Genomic DNA, 19,769 nt, shown 5'->3' on the forward strand with positions numbered 1-19,769 from the left:
CGTGGGCTCAGTAGTTGTGGCTCATGGGCTCTAGAGCACAGACTCAATAGTTGTGGTGCATGGGTTTAGTTGCTCCACGGCATGTGGGATCTTCCTGGACCAGGGCTCAGACCCGTGTCCCCTGCATTGGCAGGTGGATTCTTAACCACTCAGCCCCCAGGGAAGCCCCTCTTTTCTTTGATAAGAGATGAAAAAGTCAAGAGACTTGCTGACTCTCTGTAATTCATACACAGTAACATTTAATCAGTGGGCAACCTTCCTCTGCCCCTCTGGCTGTTTCTGAGCAAACTTTTCTGCTACCTGTTGGCGAAGATTTAGAGAATTCCACTTAATTTGAAGGTTTCCCTGAGAGAATATTATGAGCGCTCGGTTGTTTCCATCATGTCCTATTGGGTAGTCGTAACTCGGGGGAGGAGCTACTAATATCCAGTCCATAGAAGCCAGGGATGCTGCTACATGTTCCACGATGCACAGGACCCCACTCCCCCCTAGAAAAGAATTTTCCAGCCCCAAATGTCAATAGTTCTGACACTGAAAAACTCTGATCTACATATATGGAAACTTAGGCTGCGTTTGGGAAATTGGGTAGTTCTTACTGGCAAAAGCTTAGGATATGTACAGATTTGGAAGGGCATTTCAGTTGGAAAGAAATGTTGGGCTATTGTGAAGGCGTAATGATACTTTATCATGAAGAGGAATGGATGCAGGTGAGCTGAAGTTGTTTGTTCTTATTTTAATAAGCAGTGGGGAAAGTCATTTCAGGTTTCTGGGCTGAGGCTGAAGTGGGTGGCACAAAAGAACTGTATTTTAGAAAGATGAGTCCAGTGACAGGTGTAGCATAAGAGGAACAAGGAGCGAGTGGAGGTGGGCGATTATCTCAGAAGTCTGGATTGGAAGTCATGAGAGCTTCCACTGGGGATGATGACGATGGAGGTGGGTCAGAAAGAAGGATGGATGTCAAGTCGCTGCAGAGGACAGGACTTTAGGATGTGGCGTTCCCTCTTTCCTTTCCGTAACCTTTGGTAAGCCACATCTTCCTTCCAAGCCAGGGGTTCTGAACTGGCAACCCGCAGGCCCCACCTGCACTGCAGATGTGTTTTGTTTGGCCCGCATAGTGTTTTAAAATTCTTTAAAATTTCTAACAACGTACACATTGAGAGACTGCATCTAGAAATCCGTCTTTTTCGCTTGTCTTGAAATATCAGAGCATCTGGCAGTTCTGAGTTCTGGTTTCAGCATGGCAGCAGCCTGCGCTCTGGCTCAGCTGTCCCTTTTAGACGGGGCACAATGTCTCCAGGTTTCCCCCATCCCCCACTCCCTGTTAATTTCACCTGGCTGGCCCACTGTGTGCATTTACTACCTGCCTCAAAACTGAGTTTGCAGTCCCTGTTTAGGTTATGACTGAATTACCTACATATCTTTGAAAGGAACCTTTCTGGAGACTGGTGCCCTCAACCTCTGCCCATTACCACGTTCCTCCCACCTCTACTGCCTCCACTGTGTCTTATTTCTGCAGCAGCTCCCATCACTCTCTCTAGACTTTCTTTCTTCTGCTTTGCACATGCACAAGCCTCCCCTAACTGGCAAAGTCCTCACTTGCTGTTCCCACCTCCCCAAATCCTTTGCCCTTGAACCCAGTCATTTTGGTGAATGAAGGAATGATTACATGAGTGAATGAATCTGCTGCTTACTCTTCTTTCCTTTGGAACCCTGATATTCTTGTTAACTTTCTGGACATGGTTGTCTTTTTCCAAGCTGCTTTTCAAATCCAGTTTCCTCTGGTTGCCTTCTGAACCACGTAGCTATTTACTCCCGCTGGTTTCCTTGTTCTTCTTTGAGTATGGAGCCCGTGCCGTCAGTGGCAGCAGCTGTGGGTGTCCTGGAGGTCAGTCCTTCCCATGATTCCCACCAGCTCCTCTTACTTTCTCTAGGCGGGATCTCTATGCCTCCTCCGTGAGCACAGCTTCAAACAGGTACGTCTCAGAGCTGTCCCTTCCCTCCAAAAAGATCTCCATCCTAAGTCCCTTCTAGAGGGAAATTCTAGAGCTGCAGCTGCACATCCCTCCCTCTGCCCTTTTGCTGAGCTCATCTCATTCCTCCGGAAACCCCTCTGTCATCCTTTCTGGGCCTCTCATCCTTGTCATGGGAGATGGCACAGCAAGGTGGTTCAGAGGGTGGGCTGTGGAACTGGGCTGACCTGAGTTTGAGTCTTAACCTCTTCTACCCCGTGGGTGGGACGCTCGTTAGCAAGATGAGGTTGTTTTGAGGATTAATTAAGGTAGTGTTTGTAAGAACTTAGCTCAGTGCCTGGCATATTTTGAGCATCATTAGTGGCTACGTCATCATGATTCAAGGACCACTGTCTATAGTAAATCTTTTCCACCAGGGTCAGTCTTCAGATTTCCCCTCCAATTCCTACTGCCCTTCTTGTTTGGGTTCTTCAGAATTCACCCAGTTTACAGTTCTTTATTGTATGACTATCCAATAAAGAACTGTAAAATGAGCTTTCAGAGCTTTCAGAGGGCCAGAACCATGTTGCATACCTCTTTGGGCCCCAGTCAGCGTATTCTAAATGCCGGTGAGTATCCCATGAGTATTCGTGGGATCAAAAATTGTTTAAGACTGCGAAGCACAAAACTGTCTTAAAACAGAGTTCTTTTAATTAGAAGGAGGATGTTTCCTGTTTCTCTTCGGTCTATTGTGCTGAAAATAGGAATAATAAAGTATACCGGGTTCTCATCCAGCAGACATTCTTAGGAAATTGGGACTTGACTCTTTAATTAAGAACTTGTAGTTCAGCGTTTGGCCAGAAGATGGTGCAGTGTTCAAGGAATCATTCCCTCTGAAAGTCAAAACCCTGATTTTAAAGGAATGAACTTGCAATCCAACCAAGTCTATAAAGAAACAGAAGAAAGTGATGCCAGTTCAGCTGTGACACCGTCCTAGGGCTTAGCAAGTGTCATGCTTTCATGTAGTTTCTTACTTCCTACTGCCTAGCATAATGAGCAGGATTCTTCTAATTAGCTGAGTATTATTGTACATCAGAGTGGGGCTCTGCTTCCTGGACATTCTTATTTGTGTTTTGTCAGCCAGAGGAAGAAAGCTGTTTGAGGCAGGAGCAGATGTAAGAAAGGCACAAAACATGCCAGGAAGTCATGGTACTTCTTTATCGTTAAATAAGTCATTCTACTTTGCATACTTTTTTTCTGATATTAGTATGAATCCTTCAAGTCAATCTGACTGCAGAAATCTTTTGTGTGAGTGTCTGGATGTGTGCTGTGTGTACCGTGTGTACGTGTCAAATTTTTCTCTACCTCTGAAAACGTCAGATGAGCAGCCTTTTATTGCTGTAATACCCAATATGAAATATAAACTGACATCATCTTCTCATGATTATTATTATATTCAGTAATGTACCCAGCCAGGTTAATAATCGTGCAGTTTGCTTCAATTTCCTATTTGCATTGATTGGAAGCAAATATAAAAAGAAGACTCGAAGTTGGTGCTTATCAGCCATCTTCTATCAAGTTTGTGTATCATACTTGCTCCATTTTTTTTTAACCATGTAAAGTCTTCTGAAAATTGAAAACTAATTTATTATCATGTAGTTATTTGTGCAGTCAAAAAAGAGGTCACTGGTCTTTCCTTTAATTTCTGTCACAGTCTGCAGGCCGTCTTACGCTAAATCAGGGATAAGGGGAGATAATTAACATAGCAACTCTGGCAAGTTTAATAGGTGAGTGATGAACATTTCACGTTGGGTTTCAAAATCCATGTCTTAATTACCACCCGCCTAAGTGCAGTGATGAAGCGATATTACGGTTACCTTCTATCAGGCCAAAGTTTCTGTGAGTTGTCTGTAAAACTATGATTAGATCGAAAGACTTCAAGGCAAGGGAAGAGTATCTTGTGTTTTGTTTTAAAAAACTGTGTGAGAAATCTTAAGCCATTCTAGAAGCTTCCACCCTACTGCAACAGTTCTCACCTGGGGTGGTGGTGTCACCCCGGGGCCATTTGGCACTGTCTAGAGACATTTTAGTTTCATCTAGTGGGAGAGGCCAGGGTTGCTGCTAAATATCCTGCAATGCACAGGACAGCCTCCAGACAAAGAACGTCAACGGCGCTGAGTTTGAGAAAAACTGCCCCAGAACCATCCGCTGTTATCAGTGGTTGTTTTTCACCACTGGTTGCCAACAGGTGTCACCCCAGGCCCTGTTCTATTTGCAGCATTGTCAAAGAGAGGGTTCATAAACCCTAGTAACATATGGAATGAAATCCCCACTGCAAAGCTTTTGTGGAAGGCAGTTACATGCTGGTGAGCTGAGGCCTATGTAACCAAAATTGATCAATTACACAAATTAAGCAGAGCCCTTAAGGAATTTATTTTATTGGTCTGGACATCTGTTGCAGTGTTGTCCAAATCCAAAACTCAAATGGTGCCTCGGGTTGCCAAGTTAGGCAAGAAAATCTAGTAGCTATAAAAGTACAACTGAAAACCCTATATTAATATCACGTCCATCTGCTGAATGTTACATAAATATGCAGACTTTTTATTTTCCTTGGGAATAACATTTATTTTTACTGTGCCCAGTTTGACATTCTTATGACATTCTGTTCAGTTTATTACACTGTAACTTTAAATGTTTCTTCAAAAATGCATTTATAATGTTGTTGTTAATCTTTTTTCAAGGGTCTGTACCACCTGTTTAACTTATAGTTAAATAGAGAAGTCCTTTTTCTTATAGGAAGAATGGGAAATCTTTGGACAAAGAGGCTCAGAAAAGATTTTGAGTAACACTTGTGTAGTGTAAAGGGAAATTATATAACAGCCGTGAATGCTAATATTCCATCCTGCTCTTTTACAAGTTGAAATGTAATCTCCATTTTAAACTAAATTAGCATCATTTCCAAACAGAGTATCATATTTATATCAGATTTATACAACCACATCAGATTACTATTAACATGTAAAATAGTCTCTTTTATGCTGTGGGTAAAAAATAGATTGAAGAGAATGATTTGATTTCCACTGCTTTAAATTAATCTGAGAGGACATGTTGAGGTTGAGAGTCGCTCTAACATCAAAGAAACAGCAGGTAGGGGCAGCTTTACCTTAAGAACCTGTTGTGATCCTGGCATGAAGAAAACCTTGCAGTTATAAAAGTACATCTGAAAATCATGATGTTTCTATCATGTCCATCTGCCGAATGTTAAATAAATATGTTGGTTGGTTATTTAAATATGTTGAGTGGTTAAGCCAACTGGAAAATTATAGGATATGTGTAGGAAAACTTAGAGGACATTTTTGTTCATGTTTTTTTCTTTTTTTCCCCTTCATTCTCATTTTATGGATTCGGTAACACACTTTTTAGTAGTCAATTATTGAATGGCCTGTAGTCTAATAATGAGGTAAACCGGGATGGTCAGGGAAACTTAAAAAGCAAAAACAAGACTAAACAACAACAACAACAAAGCAAACAAAACTTGGCACGAGCTTCAGGGAGACTTCCTTATGGTATTTTCGACATGGTATTGATATGTATATAAAATTTTGTCAAATGCATTTTAAAGAACATTTTCATTTGCAGAAGTGGAGCGTGCTTACTATGGGACATTTAGGTAATATAAACTAAAAAGAATATTAAAAACAAATGTAATTTTCTTTATTTTAAATGAACATATATTGACCCTGATCTACAAGGATGTGAGATTCAAGAAGACGGCACCAGTGGGTGTTTTTTCTTTACTAGAAAGTCACAATTAATTGACTGTCATCCATTCCAGAATTCTGGTATCCCCACACACTTTTTGAACTAAAGAAGGGAGGGTTGTCTGGACGAATCCCAAATAAATTCAGATTTAGGGAAACATACCTCCAATGTTAAAGAAGATAAATTTTCAGAGAAATGGAGGAGATGTCTGAGGGTCTGTGTTGGCCGCGAAGGCGAGAGGGGCCAGTTGCTTGCCGTTTATGTATTGGTTGACTAATCCTGTTTGAACTGAGGTGCTTTTTATCGTTATGCTTGTACTGGAAAAAGAAGAGCATGACTGAGGGATGTAGGATCCCCTGCAAAGAATTTTCATGCCGGAGGTCGTGTGATAAAAATGCGGCATAGTAACTCCTTGAGGTCGGAGCATCCGCCAGATACAGTTGGGACCCGACCTTTTCCCTCTGCTTTTACTGCTGTCAGCCCTGTTGTCTTGGGTAAATCAGTCATTCCATTGGTGAAGTAACCAATATGGAAACTGTGCCCCAAAACTTCTTTTTCCCCCTGTGGTGGGGGAAAAAAGGTCCATAAAAAGGCATCCATAGCTCAGAATTGAGCACTGTACCAATATCTAGGGATCCCTGTGATTTATATTCATGCACCCAGTTAAGTAGATGGATGGTTGAGGAGAGAAGGTAACTTGCTTTTGGAGGGATCGACTGTAATTGGCCCAACTAAGAATAGCTCTTTGATTCCCAATAGTCTTTAAACCAACAGGCATTTTCTTTTCCTGATCGAGAACTGCTGCATTTATTGAAGTCTATCTTTAGACTCCTGACGTAATTTCTGAATCACCAACCATTTCTGAGACCACAAGATAGTTAAAAGTAAGCTAAGAAATATTAACTGAGACTCCCTGAAGCCTGCAAGGGCAACGAAGTTACCACAGCAGAGGTTTACTGTGGAATTTCTCTCCTGTAGTTCTTGCACTTTGAAAATGACATGATCTATCTATCCCAAGGAATAAAGCCTGATCCATTTAAATAGCTGCAAGTGATTTATCAGAAATGTGCTTATTTGGAAGGTTTAGCAGGACTGCTTACGGGAGGTGGTGGGGTTAACTACCAAAATTGTGCATAACTCGGATCCTGTGTATGGCAATTAATCAAGAAATTATATTCTTTGACTTTCTAACAACCCACACAGAGTGCTACATCTGTGGCGTGTTTAAATAGAGAGAGAGAGAGAGAGGTGAAATATTTCTTCTAATAAAATGCTAATGGTTTTGTTTTGGAGAAAAATATTGAATTATTGGGGTGTTAGATTTATCTGCAGGAGGGTTTCGCAAGGCACAGTCCATAAGGACTTAGGACAGAAAACCGACTATTTCCTGAAGATGATCTTCCAGTCCTTTAAATGACTTCAGGATGATGGCAAGACTGCTTTGTGATGAAGAGGTGAGAGCACAGGAATAAACGTTGTTTCAGGAAACTGTAGCATCCCAGGCCATTATTGTGGGCGTTTCTTACATTTTCAAGTGTACTACTTAAGACAGCACATGGGAGTATGTTAATAAAGGCAGGGAAGGCATTCCCATTGGTTCGTGGTGTCCTCTGTAGGTGTAACTCGCACCTACTTAACTGCTCTCGGACCTGAGGGTGTAGAGCAAGGGTTGTTGGCCAGTGCCTCCTCTGCTTTGGAACCCAGAACTCACAACACTCCTTGAGGCTTACTTTTACAAATTCAGCTTCTGAAAACTTAAAAGAGGTGCCATTATCATAAAAAGAAAAAGTTTTCGGCAACCAGAGTGGTCCCGTAAATGTCTTTTTCACTCCTGGGGTCCTTTGTGATGTGGTTCAAGCGGTTAGTTTTAAAGTTTTAGTTTTCCATCCTGAGCTTTTTAAAAATTGCAATTTAACGAACATTTACGGAGCATCTCCTTTGTGGCGACACTGGGCAGGAGACAGAAAGCTGGAATAGTAGCTGACTTTTGCCTATCAGGATCTCATAGTGCAGCAAAACAGAGAGAGTCAGAAGAAATATTTATAATGTAGATGCAACACTAACAAAAAAGCCTGGTGCTGGACGCTTACTGTGTGCCTGGCGCTGCATCATCTTTCTATTTTTCAGACAAGGGAGCTGTGGCTTGGAGGGAGGGTCGATCCTGTAGTTAACAAGAGGAGGGGCCAGCATTTGAAGGAAGCTCTGTGTGGCTCTGGTTTCCTCTTCCTTATCCTTCACTCACTTACTACAGTAGAAGCGTGGATGAAGCACTACCCTAGGTCACAGCTGACCTTGATGTAGTGCTTTCTACACGTCAGGCTCTTTTCACCCATTGCTTCGTGTAAACCTCACAACAACCCTATGCAGTAGATACTGTTATTATTCCCCTTTTACAGATTAGCAAACAGAGGCTCTGATAGGTTAAGCAGCTTGACTAAGGTGGAGCAGGTAGTATCAGAGAAGCAATCTGACTCTAGGCTCTTAACCACTAAACCTAACTGCTCTGAAATAGAGGGAGACATTGTTTCTGCCTGGGGAGGTAGATAGGGACAGAGTTTGGAGCAAAGAAGGTATAAGGTGGTCAGAGAAAGTTAGAGACATGCTCTTGATTAGGACTTGGAAGATGGTAAGACTTCATCCAGCATCCCTCAAGTCTGAGTCAATTGAAAGATATATTCTTTGTTTAGTTCTTATTGGAGTATAGTTGCTTTACAGTGTTGTGTTAGTTTCTGCTGTACAGCAAAGTGAATCAGTTATACATATATATATATATATATATCTCCCCTCTTTTTTAGTTTTCCTTCCCATTTAGGTCACCACAGAACACTGAGTAGAGTTCCCTGTGCTATACAGTAAGTTCTCATTAGTTATCTATTTTATACATAGTAGTGTATGAAGGATGTATTTTTCAACCTTTCTGAAATTTCTTTGAAAGTTGTAGGTCTAAATTTTAGTGAGAATCTATTTGATTCCTTGCATTGTGAAACTCTAACATAATGTCTGGGAATTCAGACTTATAAAACTTGTATGGAGGTAATGTTTTTCTTTTGAAATAATTGTAGATATATAAGAAGTGGTAAAAAACAGCAGAGAGGTAGCGCATACCCTTGACCCAGCTTCCCCTAATGGTAACCTTTTACATAACCATAGTACACATATCAAAAGTGAGAAACTGACTTTCACAAAATACTCTTAACTAGACTATAGACCTTATGTGATTCTGTTGGTTTTTCGATGTGCACTATTGTTTTGTACAGTTCTGTGAAATTCTATCACGTGTATAGATTTGTGTAATTGCCAAGAGGTAATGCTGGACTAAAGAAACAGGACAATAAAATGTTTTGAACCCTCAATTGTTTTTGTATGACATTGTTATGTTTAGGGGTTACTTTGTCGAATACTCTTTTAAAATAATTTGTTTTAATTGAATATTACCATGATGCAAAAATGATTATTCCTACTACAAAAAGGTTACACTTTATAGAAATTGATTCCCCTCAGAGGATATGAAGATGATACCATTAAAAAAAAATAAGGTTTAGGGCTTCCCTGGTGGCGCAGTGGTTGAGAATCTGCCTGCCAATGCAGGGGACACGGGTTCGAGCCCTGGTCTGGGAAGATCCCACATGCCGCGGAGCAACTAGGCCCGTGAGCCACAACTACTGAGCCTGCGCGTCTGGAGCCTGTGCTCCGCAACAAGAGAGGCCGCGATAATGAGAGGCCCGCGCACCGCGATGAAGAGTGGCCCCTGCTTGCCGCAACTAGAGAAAGCCCTTGCACAGAAACGAAGACCCAACATAGCCAAAAATAAATAAATAAATAAATAAATAAATAAATAAATAAAAATTAAAAAAAAAAATAAATAAAAAATAAGGTTCAGGAACACGTATGGCTTAATCCTTACCTATTAGATTTAATTTCTAAACATTTGTAGATGGAAGTGACAGACTCTTGATTTTTCTGTGTATTTCAAACAATGAGCAGTAAGTCCTGTACTGAGGTGCATATTGAAGGACATGGCCTTATATTAACACAGGCTACAGTTCATTGTAATTCTGTGCTTTTTGTTTTGTAGCTCTTTTTTCTCAGAAGGATATGCAGGCAAAGCCCCCAGGTTTTCAGTGTGTTCCCCAAAGCCCCAGACACAAGAGCTTAAAAAGGGGTTAAATTTTAATGAAAACATACCCTCTCGTCACTGTGCTTTAAATTATAATTTTAAAAGCCAATCATTTTCTTTTTTGACTGACATGTGGCATTTTGGAGAAATTTTTAAATCTTCCAAGTCTGTAAGAGATGAATTTGGGGGGCTTGTAGGTACTGTATTTAGAACAGAAAAAAAGGATAGCTCATGTTGAAGGGGTTGAATTAAAATCATTTGTAATTCTGCATCACAAAGAGACACAATCCCAGAACATCCATTTATATGTACATCTGTGCTTCTGTCTCTGACCTCAGCTTTCTGGTTTCTGTGTCCTTTCTTTACAAAATCTTCCCTTATGCATAGATATACACATTAGAGAGGAAATGGGGGCAAATGATTTAGGAATGTGCTAATTAATTCTCATTATGTCCTATGAACCGAGAAAAAGAAGTGAAAGGTTGTCTGCCTATGCATGTGCACGATGTATATTTTTCCACATGGTTTTTTTCTGAGGGAAAGTTATGTCCATTTTTTCCCCCTTTCTCCTTAGGTTCTCACACACAGTGACAGCTAGCAGCGTCCAAAGTGCTGACATGATGACTTAGAGATGTGATAAAGAGAAACACCGTCGGCATTTTCTGTAAGTAACTGTGGTTCCTGCATCCAGAGAACACACGTCATCAGATACCTGTTCTTGAGTTTCTTAATTTAAGCATTGTGATTCCTAATGAGCAGGTAGATTGCATCCATTGTTACTTTGTCTTTGGTTATCAATGATGATCAACCTTTGCTAAACAAAGATCTGTAATCCAGCTCGGGATACTCATGGATTTTTTTTTAAGGTTTTAACATTTGATAATAGGTTTTCCAATAGCTTGAAGGGTAGCTTTTAACGTTTCTTTTCCAGTTGAAGTATTTCCTGAGTTCTGTCCAAGCCCTCTGTAGTTACAGAAAAGGCTTTTTGACATTTAATAGACAATGTTGTGGCTTTTTCTCTTCTTCAGACAAATGTATAGGCATTTAAACAACCACACCGTACTCTCGTAACTGAGACACCTTGCAGAAATGGCAATTACAGGGTGATTTGTGTCAAAAATAGTCAGAATAAATTGTATTTTACCTGATTTTTTAAAACTTTCAAAGGTACCTCTCTCCTTTCTCTCTCTCTCTTTCTCTCTGTTCTTTCTTTTAAATATTAAGTAAACGCTTTGCATTTTCACATTTTGTCCAAGTTGTCCCAGGTTTTCTCTGGGTTTAGCAAAAGTCCAAAGGGACTGCTCAGAGCAAAACAATCAGTGAGGACAAAGGTGTTTTTCGTTCCTGAAATGAAAACAAAACAGATGTTCAGGACGCTCTGTTTTGCTCTGGCTCCCAGCTTGGCTGCTTGTTCTGAGAATATTCTTGCTCCCAAGTTAGTTCTAGTTTTGTTTATTTCGTCCTGAGCTTGGCGAATGTTCCAAAGCCATCCTCTTCAAGCAACACTTTTTTTTTTTTTTTTTCCTCTGAGCTGGAGTTTATTTTGTGCTCAGCCTTCATTCCATGGGTCCTGTGAATAATTCTAACACAAAGGAGAAGTCTCCTTCTGATCAGTGAAAGGGGAGTCTGGGAAGACAGATAAAAATTGTAACTTTAATCCAGAAAGCAAAGGGCTTGGGAAAAGAGAGAAAAGGAGGGAAAAAAAGAAAAAGGAAAACCTTTTAATGAAGATTTCAGTACAAAACAGGTGTCTGATGAAGCGTAAGCAAAATAAACAGTAAGAAACTCAGCAAGAGAAGGGCACATCCTTGACACACATTTTAACTGCTGGGTTATTTTCATTTATGAAGCAAATATGTATTGCTACAAATTTGAATGTAGAACAAATGTTTATACATTGAAACCTATGATTTTGTTTTGATTGATAGTATAAAGTGGGGTAATGCTCCAGTTGAAAACCATTCTTCATTGGGTTAAGTATTCACTTTTTTGGTTACAGAAATGGTTAAAATGATCTTTGACCTCTGTGGAATGTTGAGAGCAGTGAAATTTCTGGTTATGGAATTATCCTCCAACTGCCTTATAGGGAATTTTTCAAAAGTTAGAAGGCAGAGGAACTCTACTCTTTGATTTACATTCTTCCAGTGTTCAGTCAAAGATGAATAAAAAATTAGGACAGCATTAGAGTACAGGAGCCAGTGGTCCTACTTAGGAGGATCACACTAATGGTAACAACAAAATGGCACTCTTTAGACCTAAATAATTTGTGATCGCAAATGTACGGGTACAATAGAATGGAATTGTTCTATCCTTGTAGTCTTAGGCATTGATACGTTTCTTTTTGAGGCTATAGAGAACAAGAAAACAGCTAGTTGACAAGTGAAATATTCAAACCATGAAGGGAAAGAAATAAAATTTATTTTATTTCTTCATTTAGTGAGTGCCCACTCTTTGCTGGGTTTGTGCTAGTCATAGGGGATACCGGCCAAGACAGATACAGTTCCTGCCCTCATGGAGCTTATATTCTACCAGAGAGATGGACCAGGGAAAAAAGTAGTAAGCAAGTGTGGAGAATGGGCAAGGATTTACTGTACAACACGGTGAACAATATTCAGTATCTTGTAATAGCCTATAATGGGAAATAATCTGAAAAAATAGTTGTGTATGTAACCAGATGACTTTGCTGTACACCTGAAAGTAACACCATATTTTAAATCAGTTATACTTCAATTTAAAAAAAAAAAAGTGTGGAGAATGGGGAGTAGCGAGTGTTACGGGAGCATCCTGAAAAATGAGATTCTTGCTTTCACTGGCTTTTCTTCCATTTCCTCCATCCCCTCCCTCTCTCTCTCTCTCTCTCTCCCTTTTTTTCGTCCCTCTTTTCCTCCCTGCCCTCTGTTTCTCCTTCTTCTCTCTTTTCCCTCTTTTTGTTCCCTCTTTGCTCTTCTCGTCCCTGCTCAAGTTCTCCCCCCCCCCAAACAATTTAGCCAAGCTCAAGTTGAAAAATTGAAACAATCTCACATTATTTAGAAAGAGGCAGCATCTTACAGTGGTTACCATCCCAGGCTTGGAAGGCTGTGACCCAGATTGGAATCCTGGCTCTGCCGTTAACTAGTTCACAGCCTTGTCCAAGAGAAATGGCCTCAGTATCTTCTTTTATAAAACACAGGGCTGAAAATACTTCCTTCAAAGGGAATGTTCTAGAGATTAGATGGCATACTGTAAGTAAAGTCACTGGCTCAGTTCCTGACAGATAGTGAGTGGGCTAAAATTGTAAGCTGCTGCTATTTTATTATTACTATTACCATTATTATTTTGCCTTTTATGTTCTAGGAGCAGTGTCTATATTGTAAAATAGCTAACAGTGAATGATGTATTAATCAATTGAAAAATTTTCTCTGAAACCAACCAACTAGCTTTGGTATCATGTAATTCCTTTTGTTAGGTTTTTTTTGCCCATTCACAAAAGCAGGTTTTCGGAATGTTAAAGTTCAAAACCATCTTCAATAAACTAGGTTTTTGGATAAACCTTTAAAGGCTCTGCCAGATTAGACGGGATTGCTGTCTTTTCCTCCAGACATTCTGAGGACGAAAGATTGAGCCAAATTTCAATTAGCCCCTTTAAGAGACAGGGAAATTTATTAATATTTGAATCAAGAGTGATTGAGACATATTCTTCAGTGTGTCCATATGGAGGAATAGGATAAGATCTTCTTGTGTCTTGTGAAATCAGTCTTACTGTATTATAGACAGACCCTGTAAAGGTGCTGGGTGAATATGTATTTATATAATTTGATAGCACTGCAGGTGAACTTTAAAAATGAAAATTGTTATACATTTTTAAAAGTCAGGGTGTCTTTTGGTCAGTCTTCATGAGAATTTTTCTCTTTCGCAGGTGCTCACATAGCCTTCCCCACATTTTGTCTTCCCCCAGCAAAAAGATACGAAAGGTAAAGGTGACGTAGCCATAGACAGAATTCAGATCTTTCTCTCTGTGTACACTGTGAATGCTCCTGCGCACCTCCCCCTCCCCCGGCCTAAGATGTAGCAGCGCCAAAAATCTCCCCCATGATTCGTCCATTTACCTTCCAGCCTTCTGTTTTGCCTGTGTGGTTCAATGCGCCTGATATGCCCTTCCCTGCCGGATTGAAGTGTTACTTACCTCTTAAGATCTGATTCCAATGTCATCGATTGTGTGATTTTTTTTCCCAGACCCCTGGGCAGAACCAACAGGTCTTATCTTAGGATCTCGTGGCACTTTGTTCCTCTCCCTGGTACCGGATAGCTGCATAAGTAAGTGTCTTTCCCTGCCCCCCATACACCTTGAACTCCTCAGTGGTGGGGTCTCTGTTTTATTCGTCTTTGTACAAAACTAGATTCATGTCTTCAAGGAGTTCCCAGTCTGGGCAGGGAGACAGACATATAAACACACCATGGTATGTCAGTTTGGAAAGTGATATAAAATAATTGTCTAAATTAGTGCACACAGATGAGCACTAATTTACTAAAGAACCCTGTTTTCTCCTGTAAGAAAGGAGCAATAGACATGTAGGTGTAGCGTGTTTCTTAAAATAGCGATGTTTCCCCCGGTGTTTGCATCAATATTTATGTTATTGCTTGTGCCCTTAAAAAAAAACCAACTCTCAGATGACATTGTATATCTAATGTTAGTGACGAGGAATTTAGGAGTCTGTTGAAACTGTGAAATACAGCAGGCGTGATGCTCGGTTCTCCAAACCAAATAAAGTATCATTGAACCTGAGCTGTAAGCTAAGACTTTAAGTGCCATTTATTTGTTGAGTTTTGCCACTCTAAATTGCTCACTCTGGCACAAGACCTTTAAAAGTATTTATAGTTTAATTGGTATGTGGTTTATTTTAACTTATATTAAAATGACATGTTTTCCAAAACCTAATATTGCCTTCAAAGCATTGTCCTTGTGGTGAAAGATTTCAAAATGTTATTGTAAAAAGCAAGGGAAAGGATTTCAGACAAACACACAGCCCAGGTCTCAGTATTTTTGTGTGTGTGCCGTTCCCAGGACATAATTATAAGATCGTTTTCTCTTTTATATATGGCCAGTGTTTGGGGCTTTTGGAAAAAAAAAGTTTTTTTAATGATTGTTATTTTTTGGTACCTGTCTTTTTTTATACTCGCTCTGAGTTAGTCAAATTACAGCAGGCTCATGACACCATAACCTTTATCCATATATAGCCAGCCAAAGCTTTCTGCTGTTGAACTTAGGAAGACTTGAGAGAAGGAAAGCATTGCTATTCTTGAACAAATTCAGAGAGTTTAGAAACATTATTTTGAAATGTGCTTCCTTAAAGTCAGAAGAACTTAATTAAGTTCCCAGGGTTAATTGTTTCTGAAGTGTTAACATGTCATTTGTCTATTCAAACTCCAAACCAAATCTAATACGGGATTTAATAACCTGTTTATGAGAATAGAAATTTGGGGTGGGGATGGCGTGGGAGAAGAGGGAAAAGCGAATAGGCTTTTACCTAGTTAGTGGGTTTCAGGAAGAATTCTTTCTGTCTTCGTTTGAAACAAAAGGCACATCCTAGGTTCCAAACTCCTTCCATTTGCGAGTATAAATTGGGATGACAAGGAAGTTTCGGAACAAAACAGTATTTTTATACTTTGTTCATTTCATATTTATCACTAGCTTGTTTGCTAATTTTCATTTGCAAGAGGCAATTCTTCCAGCTAACTGGGTGCCTCAATGGGCCACTGATTTCTTTGAAGTGACAGTCTGTAAATATGCATAAAAAAGGGATGCAATTAGCGTGTGTGTGGTTCAGTGCAGCCTGATTCCATTGGCAAGTTTACCCACAGTGTTGATAAGCTACATTATCTAGAAAATTGGCCGCTGAAAAACAGCACCTCTGATTGCCAGCAAAGGTTCCAGATAACAGGGTGCTGAAGAGAAATATAATTGAGGTTGAATATATTAACCAAGGTGTCACATGCTCCTTAGAAGCTCTAATTTATCAGCATGTTGGAATTTTTATTAACATTTGGAATGCATTTCTACCACACTAATGAAGTGGAATTGGCAGTTCAGGTTTTAGTTATTGTCATTTCTGAGAAGTTAAATGTAATTTCTCGTTAGACACAGTTATGTAAATATATTTGTTCAGGGGCTACAAAAAATTATACATTTTGCAAAATACAAATACGTTGTTAAGAGGACCGTGTGACAAATCAGTGATGGCTCCAGTCCTGAAAACCAGCACGGCCACGCACTTAAGGCAGCATTTTGTACGTTACAGCTCTTCTTTGTGGGGGGAGTTTGAGAGAAATGAAGGAAGCTTAATTTCATTAACTCTGCGACTTGCTCACCATTGTGAAAAACAGTTGAAATTAGGCACTGTTTTAGCCGGCTGGCACGTCTAAAAGCATTTTATGATTAAACTATTTTTTTTAAATGAAAACTTGCTCAAATTACAAGGTGAATTAAGCATTCATGCAAGATATCTCCCTTTCTTTTTTCCATCCTTTTTGGAAACACCCAAGACTTCTGTTCGTTTTCTAATTCTGATAAATAGGTTTTGACAAACGTTCGTTAGCAATGGTATTAATTTCTATCACTTAGAAATAACTTGAGGTGTGCAAACTTGAAATAATTTCAGACTGCAAGTATATGTGATCAGCTATGTTTTTTAAAGCAAGGGAATAAAGATTATAAACTTTGGGATAATGAAAGAGAATGAGTCTGAACTATCAGGGAAAACACACAGGCAGCTTCAGCTGTAAAATTCTTAAGTTACATGGCGGATTCGAGAGTACTGCATTATTTTAATCCATAATCACATCTATGGAACATACATTTGTATATGTCATATATCGTAACGCAAAACATTTTTAAAGAAAATAGCTCCACCGTACTGACTTACAAATTTTCTTTTTTCATGGAAGTGATTACGAATCGCAGTCGGTAGAGCATGGTGTATTTATAACATGCTTAGTATTACTTATTTGCACCCCATATGGAGGTCACAAAGGGATGGTTCCCTTAAGGCAAATGACCTGTGTAGGGCATTTCCTCAGCTTTCCCTTTGCAGTCACCCTTTAGCAACTGCCAACCTTCTCTTATCCTATAGGACTCCTAATTTCGCTACTTCTGACCACCACCGTGCCTGGCATTCCTTGACCCAGTTCTTTATGCCTGAAGCAAATCTTCCCTTGTATCTTGTACTCTTACCCTCTATCCCTCAGCTAGACATTTCTGATCCCTATCACCACTCCCATCATACACTCTAGGGGTGTGTGTGTGTGTATGTATTGGGGGGCACGAATGGTGTTTCCTTTACCAGCAGGAACTTCTGATTGGAACCGGCTTTGTCCCAGGGAAGTCTTTTGCTTGTTGGACAGGTAACCTCAAGTTCTCAGCAAATAAAGCCTTTGCCAGGAGGCCTACTATGGTGAATGCAGTCAACTGTCACTCAGCATTGGTTTCATCTCTCTTCTAGTGTCATCAGTTGAGTAGCTGAAATCTACAGTTCTCTGACTCTCTTGCAGCTAGGGTTCTGGAAGAAAAGTAGGTCCCCAGAGGTGCATGCAGCTGGTATTGGGAAGATGGAAGCGAGGCGGGGGCACTTTCCTGTGACTTCAGCTGTTGTTGCTGGCAGGCATGAGCCTGTAGACATTGGTTTTGTTTGCAGCAGCGTCCTAGTGCCGTTCACTAACTTCCTGGGGGTCGAATGGCAGTGGTGGTGGCCTTGATCCTGGACCATGCTTGTGTGACTGTGTCTTTGAACTCAGCAGTTCCGTGGGCAGCCTCCTGATTGCCCACATTCTTGAGGGAGGCAGATGTAGAAGCTTCCCTGGTAGGCTGCTTGCCTTGCCTCACCTGCTTGCTTAGCCCTTCCAACAATTTTGCAAGCTCTTAATTCCCTGTGTTATATCCTCTTCTGCTAAAGTGATTCAGATTTGAACAAATGAGCCCTGATCAATACACCTGTAAATCTGGTTCAGGTGACTCGATAACAGGGCCAGACCTAGGGTGAGGCAAATTTTGTGTTCTAGGTGCCTCTCTTCCATCACTTTAGTGTTGGCCCTGCTCAGTAATTAAATAGCAGACGTGATTTATTATAAAAATATTAAATAACATCTACAGCTGATGTTGGCAAAATACAGCCCATGGACTCAACACGACCCACTGCCTGGTTTTGTAAATAAAATTTTATTGGAACAAAGCCATATCCTTCTTTTATGTATCGTCTGTGGCTGCTTTCACACGACAACAGCAGAATTGACTCATTGTGACAGAGACCACAAAACAGAATGTATTTCCTACCTGGCTCTTGACAGGCAGGATTTGCTGCCTCACGCTCTCTGGCACTGTGGATGTGCCTTGATGTGTCAGGCAACCTGAGATCAAATTCTGGTTCTCCTCTGACTGCTAAACTGCCTAAGCCCCATGCATTGTTGCTGGAGATTGGCCACACGTCTTGCCAACTCCACATTCACAGATCGTGTTGGTAGCTTGAAATCAGCCTTGGTGGGAGGATTTACACGAGGACAGTTGGCAAACGCTACACATCAGGGCTTCCCTAAAGACCAGCAATTAAAGATTTGCTGCCTCTGTAAGTATTAGATTCTGCTTGTTCAAAATGATGTATTCGATGCAATTTAACCCATGCAGATTCTCATTAACTACCACTGCACCCAGCCCCCCGCTGCTGCAGCTAACATCTTATACCTTTGCCCTCCCCAGGGGCCGTCAATGACCTGTTGATATAGCGGGTACAGAAGGCCAGCTCCCGTGCACCATTCTGTGGGGCCACTTAGGCGCCAGGCCACTCCTGCTGTGGGTCAGCCCATGGCTAGACTTTTCCTAGGACCACATTCTTCACCTGCTCTCTCACCTTCACTCTCCTGCTTAACCCCTTTCATTACAAGTTTGTTCTAAAGCGCTCGCCCAAGGGTTCAGACTAGGGTGAGGAGAGTGAAGCATCTAGAGGGCAGGGTTTAAGGAGATGTTCCCTGTCAAGGTCATGCAAGTTGCACAACCCTGAGAAGGAGTGCCTCCTAAAATTGTGTTTTAAGATGGCTCACTTTCCTCACCCTGTCTGGGTCCTGCTTGTCCCAATAAGTCACATGCACCTGAATTCCTGCTTTAGGCTCTATGTATAAGAAACACAATCTAAAACAAATGAGAGTAATAATGACTTTTTTATTACCTATTAATGTTTTAAGGACTAAATGAGATGAGGTATGGAAAGCACTTAGAATGGCGACTGGAACCATGATGGGTGGCTGGACAAACACATAGATGGAAAGATAGATTATGCATCTTTTGTTTATATAAACTCTTCTCCCCGTCCGAAATGCTTCCTCTGCTTCTCTTTCCGTATCTAAATGGCACTTTTATCTCCCCAAGAACAATTTTATCTATAACACGGTTACTAGTTGGAGCTTTCTAAATCCTGTGTCCTCACTCTAAATTAAATTACACAATTTTCCAGTTACTTGACTCCATTGTTTTTTTCTGCCAAAGGAATTTTTCTTTTCCTTTTCACTATCTGTGGCCTAGAACTTGTTATCTATGTGATAACTTACTTGAATAGGTGGATAGACATGAGAAAACTGATATAATGATAGTGCAAAAATTATCCTGAATAGCAGTTTAAAAAAAATAGCTGACTTTAGAAATGAACTTCTGTGCTTCCTACTAAGTACTGAAATCTAAGAATCACCTAGAGCTCACAGCTTATTTGCGGCTCAGGGAAGGGGCTGTTTGAATATAGGTTGTTGGCATTGCCTATAAAAGTTGTTTCTTATACTTTCAACAGGTTTCAATTGCTAGATCGGTAGGGCTCCAAAAATATTTTAGCTATATTTAATATGTAGACTGTCATGGTCGATCTCAGCACTCTGTTTCATTTATTCATAGTCTCATCACTACTTATAATTTTCTAGTTGATTTGTTTACT

General features: G+C 40.4%; 2 long non-coding RNA genes across 2 annotated transcripts in view; one reads left to right on the forward strand and one right to left on the reverse strand.

The window, feature by feature from the left end:
* The window catches only part of LOC309637585, a 418,822-nt gene that overhangs the window by 367,170 nt on the left and 31,883 nt on the right, over positions 1 to 19,769 (reverse strand). The window lies entirely within an intron of this gene.
* LOC309637556 overlaps positions 1 to 19,769 on the forward strand; it is a 738,298-nt gene that overhangs the window by 40,378 nt on the left and 678,151 nt on the right. Inside the window, exon 2 of the long non-coding RNA XR_014250650.1 lies at positions 10,403 to 10,492. This is a non-coding gene — a long non-coding RNA (uncharacterized lncRNA). The remainder of the gene's footprint in view (positions 1 to 10,402; positions 10,493 to 19,769) is intronic.

The sequence above is a fragment of the Balaenoptera physalus genome (genome assembly GCF_965194825.1).
Source record: "Balaenoptera physalus genome assembly, chromosome: 11".
NCBI classification, from domain to species: domain Eukaryota; kingdom Metazoa; phylum Chordata; class Mammalia; order Artiodactyla; family Balaenopteridae; genus Balaenoptera; species Balaenoptera physalus.